The sequence below is a fragment of the Lipotes vexillifer genome, unplaced genomic scaffold (assembly GCF_000442215.2).
Source record: "Lipotes vexillifer unplaced genomic scaffold, Lipotes_vexillifer_v1.1 scaffold471, whole genome shotgun sequence".
Taxonomy (NCBI): domain Eukaryota; kingdom Metazoa; phylum Chordata; class Mammalia; order Artiodactyla; family Lipotidae; genus Lipotes; species Lipotes vexillifer.
The window spans coordinates 1,135,753-1,158,894 of record NW_006780162.1 but is presented as its reverse complement, the minus strand read 5'-3'; positions in this window follow the sequence as shown (position 1 = coordinate 1,158,894).

Here is a 23,142-nt window from a genome sequence, read left to right as displayed (position 1 = left end):
TCCCTCTTTCCCACATGTATGGAGTAGAAATATAAGTTTGAAAACAAATGCACACAATGTACTGTGTCTTCAATTTGAATGTCTGGTAGAATTAAACTGTACATCCCACAAAGACATTTTTGTTTTTCATCTCCTCACCATGATGCTCCTAGAATTTACAACACTGTAGTCACCCAATAAATATTATACTTGAGTGACTGAATGACATGCAGCAAATTATTAAAAGACGCCCTTAATCACTTCCATCTTCCTTCTTGCTCTACCTTACTTTCACCCTCACCTGGTTCAGTACATCATCGCCCTCCCTGTGGTTCACCTTAGAGACAAGTGGTACCTAAATTTACTCCTGGGTTAAGTTTTGGCCTGTAGGGTTAGATGATTTCCTCCAGTTCTAAGGGCAAAGCTGACCTCAGACAGGTCTCAGGACAAAGCTGGAGAGGCTTCAAGCCAGGTTGAGTCACTGAGTCAGAACACCAGGTATGGCATTTAGAGAGATGAGGATGCAGGAGAACGTAGAGTTATGGGTTGGGAGTAAGTATCTGCAGATTGAAGTCTGCAGATTCAAGAATTCTAAAGGATTTGGTTTGGGATCACCCCAGGCCAGAAGAAATAGGCAGGGGAAAAGGATAAACCTTTTAATTTAATGGAATTCTTGGAATCTGAAACAAAGAAATTGCACATCCACACAAATGCATCACTGATGCACAATGGTTGGTGCTATAGGTATGTGCTGTCTGCCTTCTGTTCTGGTATTAAAACAGCATCCCGCCTGCTGGGCACTTTCTGGAAAGCAGGTATGGATGGACTCTGGGAAGAAGACAGCCATCTGTAGTTTAATTCCCTCCTGGATCCCCCAGCATTTCCTCTCCCAATAACAAGAACAAAGAAAATAAGTTGTAGCATATTTTGATGAATATTGTAATGTGCTTTGAAATCACATACCAGGGGGTGTGGGGGTGAAGGAATCAAACAAATGCACTACAGAGGTTAAAAAGACCAAATCAATACAATGAAAAAAGCCAAATTTCAGGTTTTTCATGAATAACGATTAATGGTTATTTATGTGTAATTGAAGCTACATTCACAACTTTTATATTATTAATTTTCTGTAGGCAATGAAGTAGAGACACCCATTATAATTCTGTTTGAAACATACATTATTAGTCAGAACTGACTACCCTGCTTGAGAGGTCAGGCGCAAAATAAAAATGTAGGGGCCCCCTTGTTCCCAAACAGGAAAAAAGTGTCATAAAGAATTCCCTTCTGTGATTTCTCTCTTGACTTGTCACAGTGCTTTGTTTGCTAGTTAAAGTCATTCAAAGTAAAGAAAAATTCAAAATTTAAATTATTAGTATGAATTTTTTAGTTCATCTTTATACTGTGCAAGGCCAGCTTTCTTTGCGTATTTTTAGAGCATTTAACTGGTATGTGGAATCGTCAGAATGACACAATCCTTATTCCATAGCATGTACATGCATATGTATTGCATTCTTATCAGAATGGTGAGAATGCTGCTCAAAATTAACTCAGCTGTTTTTATAGCACTTCTTGACAAGCACACATTCTACAAAAATTCTCTACCTTTGATTTAGTGGTGAGTAAGGAAGGACCTAGAGGAAAAGGGACTGTGGGTTGCTCCATCTATAGGTGGTTAGCTAATATAGGGAAGTAGCATGAGAAAAAATGAACATATTAAGATTCCATGGCCACTTGTGTTTCTTAGAATGCACTGCCTTCTTTATGGATTCAAAACAAGTTCTGGTCTGAACCAAAAGCTTGGTGTCTCCCAGCTGTCAGTGTTTCTGCCTACTCAGTTACAGGCATACCACACTTACTTTGTACTTTCTTTGACTCACACTGAGCTCCCACACATTTTGGGTCCACTGGAATTCTGTGCTCTTAGCACCTCGCAAGTGCTCTACTGGAATGGGACATCCAGAATCCCTGGACACGTACACAGTGTTTATCCTCTACCACATGTGTGCTCCATTGCCTTATCATACTTCACTTAATGAAAGACAAGTGCAAAGATAAAATTGAGAATTTCAAGACCACAAAAGCAAAGCTTTAAACCAAACATGAGGTCCTTCTGAGCACAGGGCCCTGCTCAGATCACACCTTCCTGAAGACAATTCTGTTGTTAGATTTAAAAGATAAATTAAACTTTTACTTGAAAGAGAAGCAATAGTAAGGTGCCAAAGCTTGGACGGGTAGGATTCTCAGCATGTTTGCATATATAATGCTTTTAATGCATGGAGAAATGTACCGTAGTCATCAATGAGTAGAGGTGAAGAGGAAAGCAAAGTTTCTGCAGTAGATACAGGCATCTCTCTCTTTACTTTTTCCTTATAATTTTACAGGGAAATTAATAATGATTCTTCATGATATATTTATCAGATTTCTAGAAAAGCAAAGTTGGGACTGCAGAGTGGTACAGGTCCAGATACTTCTAAATATCTGATTTTGGAATATGGGATTGAAGACAAAAGAGACCCTGATGTAAGAAGAGATTGTGTTTTCAAGCAGTTAATTTTTTAGGTGCTTCTCTGGCAGAGGAACTCATTTCTCCTTAGAAGTGATGTGATGAATACTGACTGGGCCCTCAGGTTAGTCTGAAACAACTATAAACCTGGTGTTGTGCATGGAGTGTAATGTTGACAGTGCAATTTAGTAACAAAGCCTCGCGTGTGATATTTTTATGAGAAACACATTTCAAAGACTAGGCACACATTCCCACTCAACTTACCCTGTGTGAGCAGGGGCTTCCCTGAGTCCTATCTTGGTTGGTGGAATTGAAGCCTAAGAGGTTCCTCTGATCCAGAAAAGTGTGTGGGTAGCCATGAGATGGTGAAAAACCTAGGTCATCTGTGGTACTGGTAACTTGCTAAATTTCTCCGTTTATAGAAGGGAGGGTGTTGTGGAAGGAAAAGAATGATCATCTGCAGATACTTAGGAGAACATGTCTTGAGAACTGCCTTGCAGAATGCTGGAGGGACATCCCTTTACTGGATGTCCTAAGATGAATTCCTTCTCCATATGTACCTCTCTCTGGGTAGAAAAAATTAAGGTTTTCATGTTGTTATAGTAATGTAATTTCAAAACCCGTTGCCCTGTGAGTGTTAGAGAAGCTGAAATGTGTTGGCCCTTTGGCACAGTATCTCTCTATAACTTGTTGATAAATCTAGAAACTTTTTTAAAGCCTTAGGGGGATAAAAAGCTGACCCAACAACTATATTTCAACAAAACAAGACTATGAAAATTAGAAATGAGAAAGTGATGGTTAAAGGTAATGACCTGTCAATGCTCAGAAAAATAATGTTAATAATGATGGCTGACATTTATTTAGGCTTCACTCAATTCACATAGGCACCATGATTTATATACATTAATTCATTTAATCCTCATATCAATCCTCTGATATACATATTGTTGTATTCAACATTTAAAAGTAAATTTATAGAGTCACCAAGATGTGAAGTGACTAGACCAAGAAGCTTCTAAGTAGTGAAGGAAAATCCATACTCAGTGAAGGAAAATCCATGTCTGGTTCTGGGGCAGCTTGTCTCAACATTATGCTTTATTTTTATGTTCTTATTTTTGACACAGTTGCTACATGGTGTATACTCAGACTGTTGATGCTTTGCTGAATATTTAATATAGAATTAAATTTAATATTATTTTAATTCCCAATTGAAATACTACTCAGAAGTGTTAGGCAAGAATCTGTGTTCATTTAAAAATAAAATTTACTGGCATGTTATTAAAAACTATAAAATATTTCATATCCACAAGGTGGAATTAGAGATACTTGGCCACAGTAAAAATTTGGCTTGATCATAAATGAGAGATTATGCCTTAAAACACTACTTATTTGGGGTTAAAACAATTTAACCCTCCTTTCCCATTTTAAAGGTTTTTTATAGACAAAGAAAAAATATTGTGATATTAGAATTTTTAGTTCCTCTATATCATATCATCCAAAGGGTAATGTAAATGAATTTATCAAATGAATGTATTAAATACCATATGAAATTATTTTTCCTATGTTTCTAAATAGCTTGCATTCTCTGTGCCTCTAAAAAGAAAGTATATCCAACACCAAGCAAAGTGCTTGATACGTAGTATGTCTCAAAAACGTTGTTTATGAGTTAAATAAATTAACCACTGGATACTAATTGTAACACATAATAACTGCAAGAAAGGAAGGTAATGGAACTTAGATCAAATGCTTTTATCACTACTTGTGGCAAACTAGAAAGGACAAAATAAAAATATCAAATTTATTTCAGCAAGAATCTGAAATGAAGAAAGAGCAATCTGAGCTGCAAACCACATAAAAGTGACTATTTGAAAGAATTAAGATTTAAAAACACAGAGACACAAGAATATGTAATGGAGTGGAAATGAATTTCTCTCCAGTTGTAATGGAGAGTGTGGGAAAATGTATGGAGATTTAGAGTAGCTTAATTCAAAGTGAATATAGTTACGAAGTTGTTTTACTAAGGAAAAATGGGTTTCTCAAAATAAAAGACATCCTTTATAATTACAGTATTAAACCCTAGTGGGGAGTAAGGATGCTGCTCTTATGTTTCCAGAACACCACAGAGAATTTTTCTTGTCTATGGCAAGGACGTTTATTCTCTCTTCAAACTAAATCAAAAAGATTCACTGGCAGAAAAAGACCTGCTGTATGAATATCATAGATTAGACATTGTCTTCTCTAGTGTTTCAAAATGGATTTAATGAGGAAGGGTATGTTTTTTCTTGATATAAAATATATTTTATTCTAGAGTAAAAATAATTTTCAAATTATTTACAATTAAGTTATATATCACTAGGGCTTTTATTTTTAAATTTTCACTAGATGTAAGGGATAGACATGCATATATATCAATGTCATGTTTCAATATACAAAAGTTCATTTTTATCAAAGCTTTCGTGTGTTTTATGGATCTCAAGTGCCTTATATACACGTTATTTCTCCTTTTTTTTTTTTTTTTTTTTTGGAATACATTGGCCTCTCACTGTTGTGGCCTCTCCCGTTGCGGAGCACAGGCTCCGGACGCGCACGCTCAGCGGCCATGGCTCACAGGCCCAGCCGCTCCGCGGCATGTGGGATCCTCCCAGCCCGGGGCACGAACCCGTGTCCCCTGCATCGGCAGGCGGACTCTCAACCACTGCGCCACCAGGGAAGCCCAGGAGCATCTTTTATTCTACTATTTGGTCTCTTAAACCCCTTGGAATTTTCTGTGTGATAGGAACATCTCTTGGTAAGCTCCTGGATAACTTCAGGATAGAGGTCGGTCCCAAAAAAGACCAAGCCATGATTAGAAGCTTAGAACTTTCAGCCGCACCCCTCCCCCACCCTCCAGGGAGGGGGAAAAGGGCTGGAGATTGAGTTAATGATTGATCATGCCTACATGATGAAGCCTACACAAAGATCTCTTAACTACAGGGATTGTAGAACTTCTGGCTTAGTGAACAGATTCACGTGCCAGGAGGGTGGCAAACACCAGCTTCATAGGGACAGAAGCTCCTGTGCTCAGGATACATCTAGACCTCACGTTATGTATCACATCCTCTGTTATATAATAAATCGGTATGTAATTATTTCCCTGAGTTCTGTGAGCCATTATAGCAAACATTCTATTCATTCTATTGAACCCAAGGAGGGTACATCCAGACAATGGAATATTATACAGTACTAATTTCAAACCATGAAAACTTATGCAGGAAACTTAAATTCATATTATTAAGTGAAACAAGCCAATTTGAAAAGGCTAAATACTGTATGATTCCCAACTGTATGACATTCTAGAAAAGGCAAAACTGTGGAGAGTATAAGAAGATCAGTGGTTGCCAGAGGTTGTGGGAGAGGGTATGGATAAGTGGAGAACAGAGGATTTTTAGGGCAGTGAACTCTATCAAACTCTGCATGATACTATAATGGGGGATACATGCCATTATGCATTTTGTCTAAACCCATAGAATGTACAACATCAAGAGTAAACATTATTGAAAAATACGGACTTCAGATGATAACACGTGCCAACGTAGGTTCATCAATTGTAACAAATGTACCACTCTGGTGGGGGATGCTGATAAGCTAAAAGCAGACTCCTAAGATGTATATATATGTGTACATGGTAAGATTCCAAGAAAACCCCTGCAGAATGGAATTTGGAAGGCTAGAGTGCTGAGCAGAGATTTCAACATCTTCCTGATGCTGAGGAATGAGAAATTGAGTCCATCTAACCTTATTCATTTCCTAGTCTGCTCAGGCTGCCATAGCAAAATACCACCAACTGGATGGCTTAAACAAGGAATTTGTTTTCTCACAGTTCTGGAGGATGGAAATCCATGGTCAGGGTGCTAGCACGATCTGCTTCATGGTGAAGCTTCTCCTACAGGTCTGCAGACAGCGGCCTTCTCACTGTGTCCTCACAGAGGACAGAGGGAGAGGAAGCAAGCTCTCTGGTGTCTCTACTTATAAGGGCCCCACCTTCATGACATCACCTAAATCTAAATACCTCCCAAAGGCATTATCTCCAAATACCATCACGCTGGGGTTAGGGCTTCAACATATAATTTTTGGGAGGAAAGAGTTTAGTCCTTAGCAATGGGTATTAGTTTCCTACTGTAATAATTGACCACAAACTTAAAACAATACAACTGTATTATCTTACAGTTCCAGAAGTAAGAGGTCTAAAATGGGTCTCAGTGAGCTCAAACCAAATAGTCAGAAGGGCAGCATTTCTTCCCAGATGTTCCAGGGGAGGATCCATCTTCTTGTCTTTTCCAATTTCCAGAGGCTATCTGTATTCCTTGGCCCATGACCCCCTTCCATCTTCAGAGCCACCAATGGCTGCTCAAGTCTTCCTCCTGCTTCCTTCTCTTTCTTCTACCTCTCTCTTCCACTAATGAGAATTCTTGTTGTTTCATTGAGTTCACACAGATAGTTCAGGATATTCTCTCCATACCAAGGTCAGCTGATTGTCAAACTTAATTCCATCTGCAAACTTAATTATCATTTCAATATAACCTAATGTATTCACAGTTTCTGGAAATTAGAGCATGGATATATTTGAGGGGGTATTATTCTACCCACCACAGTGGGTTTGGTAAACAACTCAAGTTTTCTCTTGAGACCTCAGAAGGACTATGCTGTAGGAAAAAAAAGGTCAATATTGAAATAGCCCGTGCTTACCAAAACCCAAAACAAACTTCCACAGGACCAAGGTGATCCACTAGACCTCTACCTACCTTTCTCAGAAAACAAAGCATTTTTGAAGGAATCACTATAATTTTTACTCACATGTCTAGCATCTAATCAAAAATATGAAACATACCAAAATACAGAACAACAAAAGGGAAATAAAGGAGAATATAACTAAATAGAAACAGATCCATAGATAATTCATGTACTGGAATTTTTAGGCAGAATATTTAAAATAATTAGGAGTATGTCAAGAAGATAGAGAAAATTTGGGCAATTCCAGTAGAGACTCAGAATCCATCAAAATTGTCAAATGGAAATTTGAGAACGGATAAATATAAGACTGAAACTAACAATTTATTAGATGGCTGTAATGAAATTTCATAAACAGCAGTGCAAAGGGCGAGTGAACTGGAAGACATGTCTTCAGAAAGAATACACATTTATGCATGAAGGAAAAATAATATAAGAGGCATTTTGGACCCAACAAAAAAGTCTGACATGCATGTAATAAGAGTTCCACTCTGGAAGGATGAATAGAAGCAATATTTCAATTAAGAAAAACATCAAGTTAAACCCATAGAAAGTACAAGGAAGGCAATAAGAGCAAAAGATCTAACAAGTAGAAAGCAGGCACACAATAGAAAATGAAATGTTTTTTGAGATCAATAAACTTGTTAAATCTCTAGCAAGACTGATCAAGAAAAAGATAAATTATCCATTTCACATACATTTGCAAAACTAATTACAGGACTTTATTTTATTGGTTGACTACTGTAAAATAATTCATCCCAAATCTCAGTGTCTTGAAACTATAATACTTTCTTGTTTCTCATATGTCTGTGGGGTCTGCTGGATTTCAGCTGACTGGGCTGTGCTCAGCCAGGAGGCCATGACAAGTGAGTGCACAGGGGGAAGGTGGAGGGGTAGTGGGATGAACTGGTAGATTGGGATTGACATATATACGCTAATATGTATAAAATAGATAACTAATAAGAATCTGCTATATAAAAAAATAAATAAAATAAAATTCAAAAATTCAAAAAAAAAAAAAAACCAAAACACAAGTGAATGCACAGAGGCAGAAGAAATGTTGGGGCCATAATTCAATCTACCACGATTACCTACAACTGCATACGAATAAATTTTATGATGTAGAAGAAATGGACAAATCCCTTGAAAAACAAAGGAATTGAATGAGAAGAAATAGTAAATATGAATATTCCTATACTATTAAATACTTTGAATGGAAAATTAACAATTTTTTTCACAAACACAGTTCCTGATATGAATAGCTTCACTGATAAATTTTTCAAACATTTAAAGAAGAAATAACACAAATGTTACATAAACTCTACCAGAAAATAGAATTGGATATAAAACTGCCCAGTTCATTTTTGAGGTTTGCATGGCCTGGATAGTAAAACTGACAAGAACATTGCAAGAAAAATTGCAGGCTAAAGTTTCTCATGAACATAGGCAAAAATCCTAAACAAAATTGTAATAAATCAAATCCAATACTCTTTATAAGGGATACTATATCATGATCAATATGGTTTCTGTCAGGAATCTTTGCAAGATGAGGCTAGTATTCAAAAATTGATAGATATAGGTCACTACATTAGCAGGGTAAAGGAACACACCATATGAGTCTCAATAGACTCATATTAAAAACCAGCAAACTAGGAATAAAAGGAAACTTCCTCATTCAAATGAAGTGTATCTATCAAAAACCTTCAGCTAACATCACGTTCAATGTGCAAATACTAAACTCTTTCTCCTGGAATTTGCAACCAAGTTGAAGATGCTCAAAAAAAAAAAAAAATGTGGGAACTGACAAGAGACTTCAAGGTAGGGGTGGGAGAAGAGAGAGAAACCTTAGTGGTGACTAGGTTAAGCAGGTATTAATACATGTTTTCAAGGAATAATAATGAAAACAGTTCATAATTTGTAATATGGAAAGATGTCACAGATATATTAAATTTTTTAAAGGGTTATTTGCTTTTTTAAAAAAAATGTTCTTTTTTGTCAGTCTACTCACATGTGTTAACTGTTTTCTCTTTAATGATAAAAAATTACTTCTAGTGTTACTTTTGGGATGCAAGAATGGAAATGGATGGGGGTTTCTAATTTTTATTTTGCACTTTTCTGTTAAATGTTTGCATTTTTCTAACCCCATACATATTTTCCTTTTACTGTTACTAGTAATAAAGGTGCTTGTGAAGTGAAATTATAAATTATTTTCTATGCTACTCTATACATATCTATAAAAAACTAACATATTTTATAATAAAAGGAAGGGGGTTGAAAGGAAGATCTGGAATGATCTTTAAATTGTATCACTGCTTGGACAGTGCTAGAGCTGCAGTAGTGGGGTGTTAAAAAACATATATATATATATATGCACATAGATATCCATATATCTGTATATCTCACTAAGTAAAAGAAATCAATAGCCTTTTGTTTTGTTTTGATTTTTAGTTTTCATAAAAGGAATTTTATTCAAGGGACCTTTTACCCCTGAGTCCTTTGAAATCTCTTTCAGAAACCGTGCATTTTGCTCAAATACTGTCAGCCAGAGCTGAGAGTTCTCTGCGTCCAATGTGAATGTTCCTTTTTGATGAGTGAGTAACTGGAAAACTTTGAGAATTTTTTACCAGAAATTTAATTACTTCATCACTGGAAGACTCCTGTATACTTTCATATTCCAGCAAATAGCTTGGTAACTTTACAGGAGCAGGAAATGAATTAAAATCATAAAACATAATAAACATTTCTAATGAGTTCACATCTCTGTGCTCAGCTTGTGGCCATGTGGAACCTTGGCAGATCACGCCAGGAGAAGTGACACGATTCCACCAGCCTCCTGGCTACAAGGCAGGAATGTTGCTGGAATGAAAGACTTCAAGGAGTTGAAAACAAGAGCCTTTGCAGATGGAGAACCAGAGAACCTGGGAAGCATGAAAAGAATGCAGTCCCTTAGCTAAATTACCTAACTGGAAATTACTCACCCAGGAACTCCATCCTGCTGGGAACTCTTGGTCAATCTTTGAAGAAATTAGCAGTTAAAAAAATCTCCAGGCTGAACATCTTTTATTTTGAAAGCTTTATAGTCATGAAACTGGAGGAAAAGTTGGAGTGATCCTTCTAGAATCATAATGAATTTGAGTTTGCTTCTTTGTTTCCCTTTTTAAAACGTTTTAACTACTGTTTTTCATGGCTTTTAGAAAATACCTTTGAGTCAGAGTCTGATTCAATCCAAATTGTGCTGCCAGATTAGGTATAAACATTATTAGCTCTGTCTCTTATGAAATTTTATGAAGTAAAAAAAAAAAAGTATATGTACTTGTTTAAAAAGGAAGGAGAAATAATAGTAAAAGCAGAACAGGTAGTCCTCGTATTTCAAAGGCAAGTTCTTCAAAATATATATATGAGTCACTATTTGAAAATTGAAACAGTTTTTCTCACAGAAGGAATGTGAAATTGTGTGAAGAGAAGGTTCACAGAAGGAATAGTGCTGTGCTATAAACATTACATATTTTAGCATTTGGGAAAATGTATCCTGGGAATCTTAGTCAAGATGTGCAAGTAACAGAAACCAGCTAGTTGGCTGACTATGAGATGGGAACTCATTAAAAGGAAGCAAGGTTATCTCTTGGAACTCAGGAATGTCAACTGGTGGCATGGGAACTAGGACCAGGAACTGTCTGTAAAACTGTCATTGCTACACCTCTGTGTCTTATCTCTGCCTCCTGGACGAGCAGACAGACTTGTGTTGCCCCCTCTGTATATGGCAGGCAGTACATGGTCACCCAGTAGTTTGTGAGGCTCATCTACTCCCTTTGAAGAGTCCATACTGGACTGACTGGACTAGATCTCAGCTCTAATTCCAAATAGCCATTAATTGGCCTAATTTAGGTCAGGTGTCCACTCAAAATCCAGTGTGATATATGTTTATTACGCAGGTAGGTGACAGCCTCTGTACCTGTGAGTGTGGCTAGTCATGTGACGTGCCGTCTGAGGATTGAAGGATGACAGAGAGATTGTGAAAAGATGACCAAGATTCTTACAGATTATGCCTTTAGGGAAAAAAAATGTTAAGACACTGAGGACAAAGGGTGCTAAAGCAGAATGAAAATATTGGGAGATTGGGATTGACATATATACACTAATACATATAAAATAGATAACTAATAAGAACATGCTATATAGCACAGGGAACTCCACTTTGCTGTGTAGTAGAAACTAACACAACATTGTAAAACAACTATACCCCAATAAAAGAAAAAGAAAATGGTAGAAAAAAGAAAATATAAATATGGTCTAGTCATGTGACTGTAAAACCCCCTCCTCCAGGGGCTACAGTGTGTGAATGGAGACCCCATGGCAGGTTCCATTCCCTGTCACCTGCTTCAATGACAGCACCTCTCATTGTCTGTTACTACTTTATTGTGGAATGATTTATATCTATTGATGGTTAACATAATAATAATAATATTCCATGCCTACATTAACAATAGAATTGAAGCCCCCTGTGTAACTCTCCCTGATCCTCTATCCTGATAAAATTCCTCTCCTCAATTTGGTGGCAAGTTTGTAACAGCTGCTTGTTGAATGAATGAACAATTGACAGAATAAAAGAAAAGCTGGTGGAAGGGTGCCAGACCTTATTCAAACAACTATATATTCCAACCTAATAAATGTGATGAATGTGCTTCAGTTTGCAATGCATGCCACCCTGTGTGGTAATGTTACTGATAGATGATTTATTCTAATTTCAGAGATTTTCAAACCTTTTTCCCTCCCTGGGCCTATCACCTTTTAATATGTTTCAGACAGATTTCTAATGACTGTGATCTAAGACTGTTTGACTGATTGCCACAAACATAATTTGGGAAATGGTTAGCTCTGAAAGATAAGCAATTACTTAAAACTTGCTTTAAATTTTAGGGATTAGCCTACTTTGATCAGAGGTCTTTTTGTGATGTATGCTCAGCAAAAATGTTAAAGGTGACCCTACTCCAGCTGAATCCATTTTCTACTAAAACTGTGTCTGCCAGATGTCTGAAAAGGTAGGGATAAATTGAAATTCATCACCTATTTCTTTTTTTACAACTGCACTAGGTGAGAAAGTGGGCAGAGAGTTAAGTTTATATGTGAAACTTTCCTTACGTTTTCTTGAAGATCACTCCAAAGTAGAAAGAAATGGGGTGAAGGGTAGGAAGGAAAGGGGTGCATTTAACACATGATTTTCTAAATAAAAGAAGTGGGGTAATTGATGCTCAATAGTGGTTGAATGAATGAAGGATGAACCAGTTACCTTTTGCCCTTCAGTGGTCCATTCATACTATCCTTGTCCATTAGCCTTGGAAATACTAAACTGTACTCAAGCAGGGACTACACTTTGGAATCAGAAAGGCCTGGGACCCAGCTCTGGCTCTGTTAGTTACGTGGGACTCCCAGTAAGTTACCCAGTGTATGTTTCCCAGGGCTGATCACAAACTTGGTGACTTAAAACCGCAAAATTTATTTCTAACTTCTGGAGGTCAGACGTCCAAAACCCAGGTCTCAGCAGGGGTATGCTCCCTTCCAGCAGCTCTAAAGGAGAATCTGTTTCCTGGTTCTTCCAGCTTCTGGTGGCTGACAGCACTACTTGGCTTGTGGCTGTATCACTTCAAGGTCAGCATCTTCAAATCTCTCTCTGGTGCTTCTTCACATTACAATCTCCTCTGCATGTAGTTAAATCTCACCCTGCCTCTCTCCTACAATAACACATATGATTGCATATAAGGCCCACCTGGATAACCCCTGATAAGCTCAAAAATCTGAGCTGGATATGCCAGTCGGACACTAGTGCTCACATTTCCTTTAAGCCAAGATTTGTTGATTTTTTTGCTAAATTCACTACCAGGGAAATCTTAATCATGTTGACATCAACTTTAAAATCTTTCATCTGGGCACCAAAAGCAAAAGTAACTGGATCCAACATCTTTCAAATATGTCTGTTTCTTCATTAACCTTCTCTTTTCCATAGATCAGTTCTCCTGAGATGCCAGTTTCCTTCCTCAGAGCAAAAGTGGCTGACAAGGTTTCTTGCACCTTGGGATAAATGCTGACACAGCCTGATAAGACATGAGATGGAAAAACAATAGTGTGTCACCAGGAGACTGCATCAATGCTGCTTGTTTTGAATTTGTTCAAGGCGATCGAAAGCGTGTCCTTGTGAAGAACACGCAGGTCCAGAGATTCATGGGTCTGAGAAGAGATGACAGATAAAATTACTAACAGGCTCACTGACACCAGCCTTTGAGCATCAAATCCACCATATTTCTCCCTGTACAAGCATTTTCCGTGCTGTGCTCCATGCTGCTAGGATAAGAGAATACAATAAACTCTGGATTATTTGATATTTTCCTAATGTGCTTCTTTCCTCTTCCATTAACACTGCTTCCCTGGCCTTCACCTTACCACAAAACTTCTTGAAATAATGATTGAAACACCCTTCCTCAGATGCTTGCTTTCATTGTAGGATCTTGCAAATCTGAATTATTCTACTGACATTACCAAACTGAAGTCAATCTGTGGAAATCACCCAATTTAATGCCTTTTCCTAACTCCTTCATCTTTAGCATTAATCTGTCATGTTTTGCACAATTTCTAACACCTCCTTTGTCCCCTTACATTGCTCCCTCCCCACTTTTGTCTTCCATGCCCCCAGCACAGCTCCAATTTTATTCTTTACTCTTTCACTTTTTTCTTCTTTAGTTTTCATCCCTCCTTCTGGAACATCCCTCATGTTGTGACTTTGGTATTCTCTTCTTAAATCTCTTTTCACTCTACCCTTGACACCAAATCTGTAGTTTCAACAATCATGGCCATTTTGGTTTTAGGCTTATATCTCTCAGCCACTGAAGTTCTATGGAGAAAGGGGTGTTGAAGAAAGGAGAGAGATACTTTCAGACCAGTCCTTTCCTTTCCTCCGTATCATTCTTGCCACAGTTTATTAACCTCTCAATTAATCTGGTTTAATACCATTCATTCATCTGTAATTTTTTGCTCCCACTTTCAATCAATCATAAAAATCTGTAAAATCTACCTCCACATGGCCAATTCACCAAATGTCCAAATCTACTTTTCCAGTCCTCTTTTCTACTGTTTACAGATAAAATTAACATTTATCTCAACTTACGATGTCAGAGTTCATACATCATTTTTTTTAAAAAGAGAATTGAGGGTGATGTTTCCATTATTCCTAATTATCAAGTGTGCTTTGCAAAGATTAAGTAACTTGCCCAATGTCACACCTCTAATAAGTGACATAGTTAGGAGGAGGGCCCAGCTCATCTCATGCCATATATCTTACCTTTTACAATATAAAATGATGTTTTCCAGAGGTATTCCAAGCTACAGTCTTTCTCAGTATGCCCTTACAAATATTCTGACAAATACACTCCCTAGTAAAAGCAAATGCTATCTTGAACCTATTTTGGAATCATTCCCACACTCAACAATTTCCATGCAAAATGTTCTCATCACCAAATCCCAAGTGAATTGACAACTGCTCCGTGCAGCACTTTCTCACCAGAAAAACCACATTCTGTTGAATATCTATGGCTCTGTGTTTACATTGCTTTCCAGGCACATAAGACACAGGACACGTGTCAGAGTTATTTAAGTACTTAAGTCTACTCCTCTTTAGTGTTCAAGTTCTGATCTTGTATCTCTTCATTTCCCACAGAAAAGAAATGCCTGTTGCAGAGACTTGACCACAGCAGGTGCATAATAAATCTTGACAGAGTGAATCATTTCTTGACAGAGTTTTGAGTTTCTTGTTTAAATAATATGAAAGTTTAAATCTTTTATAAAATATTTTAGATGTGCAAGAGATATACAATGATACAGTGCATACCCTTCAACACACTATCCAGCTTAAAAAAGAAACATTACTGATGGAAGTTTTTGTGCATCTGCTACCCATCCACCAACTCCTCTGTTCTGAATTTGATGTGTTTCTGTCTGGTTCATTTGGTTTTTACTTTTCATTCTTATTTATAATTCCTTAAATATGACAAATACACTCCCTACTAAAAATGAATTCACAAGGAAGCAGGAGAAATGGGTAAAACACTTCCTTAATGCTCACTAACTCTTAGATCTGCAGTTGGATTTCCATCAGGACAGGCTGGACTAATATTCAGTTGAAGCATAAGCCTAATATTTATTTTTAGTCTGGAAAAACATACATGGTCAGCATCTGAGTTCCCTAGAGGAAAAACAGGAAAATTTTTGTGGCACAAGCTGTTTCACTGTGTCTGAGAAGGCTCCCTTAGTTAGGTCTCTTTGCTCTGTTCCTTACTAGTATATTTGTATCCAGAAATTAAGTATCTGTTATTATTTCCTCCTCTATGAGAAATTAGACATGCTACATAATAGAACTTTTTGAAACTTTTTCTTTCTCTTTGTACTTTCAGGATTTTTTTTAAAGTATGAGGACATTTTTAATGGAATTTAAGATGCTATTTACAAAATAAGTTATGGTAACATTAAGGGATTTTGTAATATACAGGATATAATGTAATATGAGACAATTTGGAATTCAATGCTATATCCAATGTATTTAATTTTAAGTATTCCTCTTTTTCTTAAAATATGTATCTTCTTTTTAAAGGAATATTTTTAAAGAATAATAATAAGATGAATATCCATGAAGTTAGCACTCAGTTTAAGAACTAAATTGTTACTAATTTAATATATTACCTTGCATCCAACTCATTGTCTTTTTTAATAGTATTGCAAATCTATTCCTTCTTTGTATTCCTTTTGAAATTGTTTCAGTTCAACCCCTTCTGTCTTACTTACCACAATTATTGCCACATCTTAATATCTGGTTCCAATTTTGTGCTACTCAAAAATGGAGAGATATCAAGAATCAAGAAGACAGAGATTAAAATATCAGTTGCTACAAGGAGTTTGTTTTTAATATGGCTAAGTTAAGTTCTTATCAGACTGATCCTACCACAGAGAGCAACCACAGACTCTGGAGAAAGTATGAAAAAAAGCTACCCAAAGCCACTAGAAGGAGTAGGAAAATTCCAGAGTCAACATTTGAAAGAAGGGAACAGCATGGGATACATTTCCCATTTTATAGCTTTACTGTTAGCATGGAGGCAGGCTATAATCAGTGATATGTGGAGTGAAAAGCTTTTCTAAATAAACTTCAATATTCAAGCTTTTCTAAATAAGCTTCTGAAAAAACCAGAGGATAGAGTTTGGGGCAACAATAGCTACTGGTAAGTGAGGTAGGGACATCACTACAAAGCAAGCCAGAAAGAGGGCATCTCAAAATTGGTTTATAAACTAGTAAAATGTGTGGGTGAACTCTTAATCATGCATATACGCAAAGACTCAAAGCAGCCCAGCTCAGAATAAAAGAACAGGACTCAGATTTAAGCTGCTAGCTAACTAATGCCACATAATTTGCCTTTGAATTCAACAAAGCAAATTTCTTGCTAAAACAAACAAAACAAACATCAACACTCTTGAGGCTCTTAACAGAACTAACTCAATGCCTAGATATGATCTAAAATTATTTGACATACAAAGAATCAGGAAAATGTGAGCCATTTTCCAGGGAAAAGAAAATTAACAGACACAACTCCAAAATAATCAGATACTGAAATGAGCATTCAAATGTTTTATAGCAGCTATCAAATTATGCTCAATGAGCTAAAAGAAAAATACAATTACAATGAATAATAAGAGAAAAAGTCAGTAGAGAAGCAAAATTATAAAAAGAAATAACTGGAAATTCCAGTATAACAGCCCCATAGGATAGGCTTATTAAGAGAATGGAATCAGAAGAGGACAGATAAAGCGAGCCAGGAGTTGAGTTAATAGAAGTGATCAAATCTGAAGATGACAGAGAAAAAAAAGATTGAAAAGAAATGCTGACAGAGCCTCACAGACCTGTGGGATAATATTAACATTTAACGTATGTGTAAAATTTGAGTTCCAGAAGGAGAGAAGAGAGAGAATGGTGCAAACCTTATTTTAAAATATAGAGGTCAAAATGTTCCTATATTTGGTGAAAGTAATAAATCTACAGATTTATAGAGTTCAGTAAACATCAAGCAAAATAAAGGTAAATAAAACTGTCTAGTCACATCAAGTTAAATTGCTAAAAACCAATTATAAAGAAAATATCTTGAAAGAAACCAGAGAAAAGTGACATATTACATACAGAGGAACAGCTTTTCAGATGAACTTCAAGATTGCATAGAAACTACAATACTGATATAATGTAGAACATATCTTTAATTGCTGAAAGAACATATCTGTCAACTCAAAATTCTATATTAAGCAAACATATATTTTATTAATGAAGTTGAAATAAAAACATTTTTAGATAAAATAGAACTAAGTGAAATTTTCTCCAGTAGATAAACACTACAAAATATGTCAAAGGAAATTTTATGGGCTGAAAGGAAATGATACCAAATGGATACTTGGATAGTCAAGAAAAAGTGAACACCAGCGAAAATGGTAAAATTATGGGTAAATAAAGAAGACTACATTTTCCCTTTAATCTGTTTAAAGCACACGGCTCTTTAAAAGCAAAAATTATAATATTGTTATGTGGAAATGATATTGTATGTATTTTAATACATATGACAAATTTGCACAAAGAATACGGGGATGCATGCATGGCCATATACTGTTGCAAGTTTTCTACATTTAACATAAAGTGGTGTATATTAAGTCTAACTAGACTCTGAAAAACCAAGGATTAAACATCAAAAACTAGTGCAAAGGAGTATAATTGAAGAGCAAATACAAGCTTTAATGTAGAATTCTAAATATATTCAAATATTTTAAAAAGAAAAAATCAGTAAAAAAAAACAGTGTGTCAAGAAATAGAGGGAGAAACAGAAAACAATAATATGGTAGACATATATGCAACCATGTCAAAAATTACATTAATTGCAATGATCAAAGCACTGCAGTTAAAAGGCAGGAATTGTCATAACTATATGCTGCCTATAAAAATGCACTTTCAACACAGATAGTTCAAAAGTAAATGGATGGCAAAAGATGTAGCCTGCAAACAGCCTAAGAAGGCTGCAGTGGTCATATTAATATCAGATAAAATTGACTAAAAGAAAAAGAGTATGTCCAGAGATAAAGAGGGACACTTTGTATGATAAAAATGTTTAATTCTTCAGAAGCATATAATAATCATAAAAATGTGTGAATCTAGTAATAGTACTCCAAAAGAATATGAAAAAAATTGACAGGATTCTATAGCAAAATAGGCAATTTTATAAGAGATTTTAACTCCCTTATTTTGGCAGTTGAAAGAACAAATGCACAATATAAGAAGAAAAAATAGGTAATCTAAATGATGCTATCAATTGCCTTACCCTTGGTATTTGTAAGACATTCACCAACAACTGCAGAACGCACATTGTTTTTTAAGTGTGGATAAGTTCATCACAATAGACTGTATACTGAACCATAAAACATGCTTCATTAAGTTAGAATAACTGAAATCACATAGTGTCTTACCAAGATGGAATTAAACTAGAAATACATAATAATAAGATATTTAGGAAAACAGAATGTTTGTAAGTTAAACAATATAAACAAGCCATAGAAAAAAATCACAAAGAAAAGTAGAAAACATTTCTAACTGAATAATAGTGCACATACATCTCAACATTTGTGAGATGCAGCTAGCTGGATAGAGAGACATGCATAGCTTTATATGCTCTCATCTGGGAAAAAAACAAAAGAAAAGACAAATTATTATGCAAATACTGAAACTTAGGAGGCCAAAAATGAGAATTACAAGTGAACCGAAAGTACGAAAATTATTACAACAATGATAATAAAAGCAAACATCAATGAAATAGAAAAGAGACAAATAATTGAGAACATAATCAAAGTAAAATAAAGCAGTAAGAGTTAAGTTTCATTTTTTAAAAATCCTTATCAAAGACACCATTAAGAAAATTAATAGGCAAGCCACAGAATTGGAGAGAATATTCACCAAACATATCTGACAAAGTACTGGGATCCAGGCTAAAACGTTTATAAGTTAGTAACAAAAATACAAGCAACCCCATAAATTTGGGGCAAAGTTCAAACAGACATTCCCAAAAGAAGACATACAAATGGCCCATAAGCCTGTAAAAAAGTTCAACACAATGAGTCATTAGATACATTCAAATTTAAACCTCAATGAAATACTACTAGTCAACAGAATTGCTAAAAATACAAAGATGAATTATACTAATTGTTGAGGATGTGGGGAACTGGAATTTTCATACAATTTTGGTGGGAAAGTGAAATGTAACAACCAGTTTGGATAAAGATCTGGCATTTTCTTATAAACATAAGTATACACCTACTCATCAATTGTAATCCTATGCAGTTACTCAAAAGACATGAAGGTTCACCAAAAGGTTTTTGCAAGATTGGTCATAGTATATTTATCCTAGTAGCCCTGAATTGGAAACAGCCTAGGTATTCATCAGCAGGAGAATGGATAAACCGTGGCGTATTCCTAAAATGGAATACTCTTCAACTATAATAAAAGAGTAATAGGCGAATCTCAAAAACATTATGCTAAGTGAAAAAACCTTTACACAAAGGTCCATACTGTATGTGTGATTCCAGTTATATAAAGTTCCAGAACAAGCATTTAATCTATGGTGGGAAAAAAATCAGAAGTTGCTCTTGAGGCGAGGGGGTAAGAATTTACTGGAAAATGTGTAAGATAACTTTCTGGGTTGATGGTAATGTCCTACAATTTGGCAGAGGTTTTGGTTGCCTCGGGTGTGTATTTGTCAAAACTCAACATGTGTATTTAAAATGTGTGCATTTCATGGATTGTTTAGTTTATATCAAAATAAAAAGAAACTGTGACTGTGTGTACACTGAAAAGAACTTAGGGGAAAGTTTAGTGTTATGTTGAGGCATTACATTTATGTACCTCAAAAAATATGATGGATTAATTAGCGGCTAGAGAGATGGAGAAATGGATGGTTATGTGCTAAAACATGTTCAGTAAAATGTTGATGGTATATAGGTATTTACTGGAAAATATTTTTTAACTTTGCTGTGTTTGAAATTTTTCATAATAAAATGTTGAGCGAGGAAATAAAATACAAATAAAATTAGATATGAGAAAGACATCTAAAATATAAAATTAAGAATTATAATTATGAGAGCAGTATGGAGTTTCCTTAAAAAACTAAAAATAGAGTTGTCATAGGATCCAGCAATCCCACTCCTGGGCATATATCTGGAAAAGACAAAAACTCTAATTCAGAAAGATACACCCCAGTGTTCATAGCAGCGCTATTTACAATAGCCAAGACATGGAGGCAACCTAAGTGTCCACTGACAGATGGACAGATGAATGGATAAAGAAGATGTGACATATATATATAAAGGAATATTACTCAGCCATAAAAAAGAATGAAATCATGCCTTCTGCAGCAACATGGATGGACCTAGAGATTCTCATACTAAACGAAGTAAGTCAGACAAAGACAAATATCATATAATATCACTTACATGTGGAATCTAAAAAAATGAACTTATTTACAAAACAGAAACAGACTCACAGACATAGAAAAGAAACTTATGGTTACCAGGGGGTTGGGGATGGGGGAGGGATAAATTAGGAGTTTGGAAATAGCAGGTACAAACTACTGTATACAAAATAAACAGCAAGGATATAGAGCAGGGAACTGTATTTAATATCTTGTAATAACCTATAATGGAAAAGAATTTGAAAAAGAGTATATATATCTATAGATAGATAGATATGAATCACTTTGCTGTGCTCCTGAAACTAACACAACATTGTAAATCAACTATACTCCAATAAAAAAAGAAATATAATCATTTCCCAATATATATATAAATATTGAATCATTCTGTTGCACAGCTGAAACTAATATAATGTTATATGCCAATTATATCTCAATTAAAAAAAGAATAATAAATCAGCTGATGCAGATGTTGGACAACAGGACCGCAGTGTGTTCGCCAAGTGGGACCGTTAGTAGTAAATCTAGATTTAAACACTCTGTCAACCAATCTATGTTCTCAGGACCACCAGGGGCGTCTGCCTGGGCAGAGTTTACAGTGTGGCTGGGAGATAGCCAGGCATCTCCTAAATAAAAAGAGGATGTTGGTCGAGCTGCATGTTCACTATTTTTTGACTTAAATTCAGATATTCCTGTCCCATGGCGAGGGCGCAGTGAGGGAATGAAAAAAGGCCAAGAGATTGCTCAAAATTCTCTTTCTCCGTATCAGTGGAAACAGCAGAAGTGAGGGCCAGGCTTCCACAAAATCCCTGAAGACTTCAGGGTACTGAGGGGAGCTTACCTTCTTAAGGAAACCAGAGCTTTAATTACTGACTTCACGCTGCATTTCTGAGTGACTTGTGTCTATCCCAAATTAATCATGAATTTTGAATAGATAGTAGGAAATCTTGAATAAAGTTAAATAGGCATTTACACAAGATAGGATTTAAATTCAGAGCATCAGTGAATGCTATGTGGATTGGGAAACTATGAGAGTAAATTCCTGATAACAGAATAATTATCCTAAAATTAAACCCCAGAGGATGCTTGTCATTAGGTGGTAGAAGGTGTGAAAGGATTCAAGAGAAAGGAGAACCAAACAGCAAAATATCAAACTAGAAAAGGTAGGAGAGATTTAGAATAAGTATTAAAAGAGATTAATACAAAAAGAGCAGAAAAAAACAGTGCTGGAACATGTGAGTAAACAGTTCTTGTTTGCTTACAACATGCACTGGAGCAAGGAAGTTAAGAAAGGTGACTGGTAGAGTTTTAGCCCCTTTGGGCTGCTATAGTGATATATCCCAGACTGGGAAGCTATAAACAACAGAAATTTAATTCTCACAGTTCTGAGGGCAGAAAGTCCAAGATCAAGGTGTCAGCAGGGTCGGGTGAGGGTCCTCTTCCTGGGTCAGAGCCAGTGCCTTCTCGCTGTGCCCTCAAATGGTGGAAGGGGCTAGGGATCTCTCTGGAGCCTATTTTTATCAGGCACTAATGCTATCCATGAGAGCTCTAACCTCAGGACTTGAGCACTTTCCAAAGGCCCCACCCACTAACACCATCACCTTTGGGGATTAGGATTTCAGCATATGAATTTTGGGGGGACATTCAGACCACAGCAAATAGACATGACATAGGGGAGGCAGATGTTGATTACCTAGAAGTTTTGCCTCAAAAAGAACAAGGCGAGGCTAACCTCCCAGATCTCTCATTCTATCACCCAACAACTTCCTAATGAATAGGGAGGGAACACAGCTTTTACAAGGAAAATAACCCCCTGTCACCGTGAAGACGTGTCTTATTTATAAAGGTTGCACCAAGTGCACCATATAGTATGCAGCCCACCCAAAGCAATCCTTTTGTGAATGGAAATCTCAGGGCTCACATGTGACTCATTAGACTGCACGTGTCCTGAAATAAGGGAGATGGGTCCCTCACCGTCTCAGCAAGTTGCGTTCAAAGGGAGAGCAGCCTACGCCTGATCTCTGTTTGCCGTAGCTGCCAAAACACTTTTCAACTTATAAAGGAGGCAGTCAGCTGCATTAGAAGTGAATCCCTTTCTTAGAAAATGACGTCTTGGCACAGACTGCCAGAAGAGCGGCCAAGGTACTCTGCCTTGTCAGGAAAGGGAAACAGTAGGAGAGGGGCCGCCTTCTGCATCCTGTGAGAGGCAGGAGGGTTTCAGCAGTCAAGCAGTTAACCTGAATTTACCTGGGGATTTTTAATCGGCACAATCACACTTATGCAATCAAAGTGTAGACCTCCAGGCTGAGGTATACGTATATGTACGTATGCTTTGGGGGGAGGGGGAAAGAGTATGTTAATAAAGAA